The sequence below is a fragment of the Narcine bancroftii genome, chromosome 11 (assembly GCF_036971445.1).
Source record: "Narcine bancroftii isolate sNarBan1 chromosome 11, sNarBan1.hap1, whole genome shotgun sequence".
Lineage (NCBI taxonomy): Eukaryota > Metazoa > Chordata > Chondrichthyes > Torpediniformes > Narcinidae > Narcine > Narcine bancroftii.
In genome coordinates, this window is record NC_091479.1 from 58,134,989 (window position 1) to 58,140,212 (window position 5,224).

General features: G+C 52.1%; 1 long non-coding RNA gene and 1 pseudogene across 1 annotated transcript; both read right to left on the minus strand.

The window, feature by feature from the left end:
• Nucleotides 1-2,235: 2,235 nt before the first annotated feature.
• LOC138745782 (uncharacterized) lies at nucleotides 2,236-4,741 on the minus strand. Its single transcript, XR_011346504.1, has 2 exons — nucleotides 4,574-4,741; nucleotides 2,236-2,821 (listed from the first exon to the last, which is right to left on the minus strand). It is a non-coding gene; the product is annotated as an uncharacterized lncRNA (long non-coding RNA).
• Nucleotides 2,828-4,562, minus strand: LOC138745777 (zinc finger protein 420-like; annotated as a pseudogene).
• Nucleotides 4,742-5,224: the final 483 nt, after the last annotated feature.

Here is a 5,224-nt window from a genome sequence, read left to right on the forward strand (position 1 = left end):
TACCGGCCAACATATTAATACCCAGGATATACTCGTCAGTAGCAGCCACCAGGGCATGTAACCAGATAGGGGAAGAGCTATCACCCACCGTGGCACGGACTTTTATTTCCTTTGCCAGGGTGACCGCTCCTCCCAACCCCTCTATTCGAAAGGTCGGTCCAGTCCAGAGATCGGGGTTACCCGGAATCACTGAGTGCTCCGCACCGGTATTGACCAAGGCCAAATATTGGTGGTCATTACCCCCACCCCAATGGATTGTTAACGGTATGTAGGGCCGTGGGTCCCCATGTATCCGACGTATCTCAATGGTGTAGACACGGGAGCCCTGCCCACACCTTCATGCTTTAGTAGGGTTCGGGGGCTTCCAGGCCCACATGCCACTATTATCCATAAGAGCCTTGTTAACCATTTGTTGTACCTCATCACGGGTAACTGGAGCAGAAGCCGGCTCGATAGAAGCAGCAGTGGGAGCAGAGGGCACAGCTGGGCCAGGAGGACTCAGCAGCTGGGGATGATGTTCCCCTGCTTTTCTCTTATAACGGTCATAAAGGACTGCAGTAGGTTTCCCATCAATATCACTTTTAGGTACGCCTAACTTTAACAAGGTTAGAAAAAGGTCCTTTCTTGTCGGTCCGTTATTAGCAGCAGCCCCTCTCTTTTCATCCTGCTTGTCTGATTTAACCTGGGTTGTACGTGAGTGGATTTTACCTCCCAACTCTAATTCTCGAAGCCCAGATAAAGCGTGCACTGCCTCAGACACGGGGTGCCCAATTAGCGGACTAGTTATGGACAGAACCAGTAGTGGGTTGGGCGAAATTAACCAATCTGGTATGCATTCCGGCCGTGAATATCTCTTCATCAGGGCTCCCCCCATGTACCCTCAGCCTCAAACGCCCTGCATACAAGGCAGAGGCCAGGGCCTGTTGACGAATTACTGCTATACCCTCCTCTGGGGTTCTCCAATTGTTCTGCAAATGTAAATCCCAATCTACTGGTGATGGGTACACTCATAGCAGGGCATCCCCTAAGTAATCCATCTCTCTCCCTCTACCCCGCAGCTCAGCAGTGACCCTGATATCAGTAGACAATGTTACTAATCCCAACAATTCCTCAGGAGTTAAAAATACATTACTCCCTCCTTGTTCCCAGACACACAGAAGCCAGGCTGCCAGTTTCTCCTGCCTTTTGCCTAAATCGATCTCCAATGACAGCCAGCTCTTTTCCAGAGAAGTCACGGATCATTGACGGCTTCCGACCCCTTTTCCCACTTTGGCCCACAGGGCCCTCCACCCAGTCTAGGGGAGGAGGTCGAGGCCATCCCGTAGAGGGAGTAGGCCATAGAGCATAAGCAGGGGTTTGGGTATTTTCCCCTGGGTCCAGGTGGGAGACCGGGGTATCCATCCCTTCAATCTCTACCCTTACATCATCCCCCCTTCCTTCTGTTTGGGAAATCTGCTGCCTTATAGGGCGGACATGAACAGCAGGTGGAGAGGGTAGTATGTTAGACACATGCTGAGGACTATCTGCATTATTACCATTGTCATCATTCCAGATATTCCCATCCCAATCCTCAATTACATCAGGATCGTCACCATTCCTTATCATGGCACGAATACGATATGGATCGAGTTCTACTCCATGCCTTTCCTAATCTGCATAGAGCTGCTGCCGGAGTTTAATATTACGGCAGATTGTTTGGACACGCTTATCTTCCCATTCTTTGGCTCTGTCCTGACTGGTGCGAACAATTTCGCTCATCATAGAACAGCGTTGTCGCATGGCTTCTAGCTCCTCCTCTAATTGCTTTCTCTTGCGCTGAGATTCTACTTCTCTTTGAACTGATTCTACTTCATGCTGAACGGAGTGGCGTAAGGCTGTGGCCAGCAACCAAAAACCATTCGTCCCTTTATCAGGAAATTTTTTTTCTCAAAGGAGAGTGCCAACCCGCTCTCCCAGAGGTGCACTTGGTGAATCTAACTTCTCATCCCAACTAATGGGTGGTCCCAACGAAGACAGGGTATTGGCCAACATGCCAAACCCATCGTCTTTGGAAGTCCATCCAGGAATCAAGAACTGCTCAGGGCTCACCTCTTCCTTTCAGCGAAACATCTTGAGACCAACCCTGCTCGATGCGCCAATTGTCTTGGGTAAACTTATACCTCTCATTATGTTCGTTTTAGATTGGTCACAGTGTTTGAGCTACCGAAAGAAAATAGACACACACACCGAGAGCAGTTCAGATTATACAAATGTTTATTAGAAATTCAAAAGCTGATTTCACACTACAATATGCAAGCCCTTCCCAACTATACTTATCAACGCTTGGACTGGTCCCAACTGCCGAAGCGAGGCAACGACTGCACACTTGTTGTAGGTTGTCAGGGTGCCAGTAGCAGCTTCTCCACCTCCCCTGAACAGGACGTTGGCTGGACTCCAGAAGTTCTTCTTCTTGCTGAGAGATGTTGCCACCTCTCGGAGAGTCTCAAACTTCAGCAGCGGGACCATGACTTATATTACCCCAAAAACTGCTTACCCAAGCACCTATTCCTAGCACAGCAAGAAAGATAAGCAAGCAAGCTAGCATGCTAGGCTTCTAATGAATAACATAATTTTCAGCTTATCACTTTGAATACAATGGTTTATTTTGCATCAAGGCTAGGCCTCTGACAGTCTGTGACCAAAACAAGCAGGAAGATTAAATGTTCTTGGTACACAGATGTCCTTTCGTCAAATAACTGCATCTCTGGCCCCTTGGTGGAATTTAGCTTATGTCTGCTGATTCTAAAACACAAGCAGGTTCTTAGCCTTGCAGAACCCAGAGCTGCAAATTAAAAAAAAACAGGTTAGAATCTTCCATTACAAGCACCTACCCCATGAAGTCTGAGTGATGTTTCAATGTCCAAATCTGCAAACTTTTTCTGTGAACTCGTTAGTGTTTCAGCAAATTGTCCAAATGGGAGGCCTTCCCGCACTCAGAGAAGTTGAATGGCCTCTCCCCAGTTTTGTCCCACTTTTAATTCAGCAGGTTGGAGGATTGGACAAACCCCTTTCCTGCACTAGGGCCAAACAAATGGCCTCTCCCCAGACTGTATTTGCTGGTGGGTCAGCAGCTGAGAACTGGATGAAGCCCTTCCCACACTCGGGACAGATGAACGGCCTTTCCCACACTGAACCTGCTGGTGGGCCAACAGCTCATATGACTGGATAAAGACCTTCTCGCACTTAAGGCAGGTGAATGGCCTCTTGCTGGTGTGAACCTGCTGGTGTCTCCTCAACTTGCTGGACTCACTGAACTTCTCACCGCATTCAAAGCAGGTGAAGGGCATCTTCCCCTTGTGTATCCATTGGTGTGTCTCAAGGGTGGACAACCTGGTGAAGCCCTTCTCACACTCAGGGCAGGAGAATGGCTTTTTCCCTTTGTGGCCCTGCTCATGCCTCTGCAGGTTGGAGATCTGGGTGAAGCCCTCCCCGCATTCGAGGCAGATGAATGGCCTCTCCCCAGTGTGGAGTAGCTGGTGGGTCTGCAGGTTGGAGGACTGGGTGAATTCCTTTCCGCACTCGGGGCAGGCGAATGGCTTCTCCCCAGAGTGGACCCGCTGGTGGGCCAGCAGGTGTGAGGACCGGGTGAACCTCTTTCCACACTGCAGGCAGTTGAATGGCCTGTCCCTGGTGTGGACCCGCTGGTGGGTCAGCAGGTGGGAGGACTGAGTGAAACCCTTGCCGCACTCAGGGCAGACGAACGGCTTTTCCCCAGTGTGGACCCGCTGGTGCAATCTCAGGTTGGAGGACCTGGCAAACCCCTTGCCGCACTCAGGGCAGACAAATGGCCTGTCACTGCTGTGAATCTTCTGGTGGGTCCGCAGGTTGGAGATCTGGGTGAAACCGTTGCCGCACTCAGGGCAGACGAACGGCTTTTCCCCAGTGTGGACCCGCTGGTGCAATGTCAGGTTGGAGGACCTGGCAAACCCCTTGCCGCACTCAAGGCAGGTGAACGGCTTTTCCCCAGTGTGGACCCGCTGGTGCTTTTGCAGGCTGGAGGTTAGGGTGAAGCCTTGTCCACACTTGGGGCAGGTGAAGGGTCTCTCGCCTGTGTGGACCCGCCGGTGTACTTCAAGGTTGGAACTGTTGGTGAAGGCCTTCTCGCACTTGGGACAGGAGAATGGCTTTTCCCCAGTGTGCACCCGCTGATGGGTCAGCAGGTTGGTGATCTGGGCGAACCCCTTGCCGCACTCAGGGCAAGTGAAAGGCTTCTCCCCAGTGTGGACTCGCAGGTGTATTTCAAAGCTAGACAACCTGGCGAAGGCCTTCTCACACTCAGGACAGGTGAAGGGCCTCTCCCCGGTGAGGACCTGCTGGTGTCTCTTTAAGTTACCAGGACTTTTAAAGTTCTTCCCGCAGTCACAGCACAGAAACGGGTTCATCGCTGTGGGGACGAGAGGGTGTGACCAGGGGATAAATCAATGCAGTGCTGCCTCGGGGCGCCCGATGGAGGGTCCCGGAGAGCTGGGGCATAGGTTAAACCAACATCGAGGCTGGGACTAGGGCCGGGACCAGGGGAGAAGCGTCCTCTAACCGGGCTTTGCAAGGCCCAGAACCACGGGAGCCCTCCGTTCCGGTACCCGGTGCTGAATTGGACCCCGACGAGCACCAGAGCCGGGATAGACAAGCCGCCTATCGGAAAAACGCTGTCTGTGAACCACTTCATGGGCCGAAGTGCCACTCAAACCGGGCTGGCGAACGTGATGACGTCAACCAGCGTGACGTTTTGATCCGCGTTCCTTAAAGGAGCAGAGATCCGTCATCTGCCTAGACTTGGTTAGCATGAGCTTCCCCATTGCAATGAATTCAAACAATGTGAGTGAAAATCAGTCATTGCTCTGAGTTCTCATCGAATGTGGGGTTAGGACTATACTGAATAACAGCTCCCTTTATCCCTTCTCCCGGGCTGCGGCCGCCCCGTCACGTGATGTCGTATTCCGGCCTTGTCGTGTGCGCGCTGACGTCACAGGGCCCCCAGCGTCCCTGAGCGTCGTTCCCTCAGCAACCAGCCTGTCCATGGAAGAGGGTTCGATCTGAGACTTGGCTCGGGTTGGCAGGCGGAATGGGAGGGGAGCGGCCGGGAGTGTGGGGGAATTAATGGTGATGATTGGTCATTCAAAAGGAAGATATGGGGGCGGGGGGAATAGCACTCTTGATTCGGGATGAGATAGGGTGATGGTGAGAG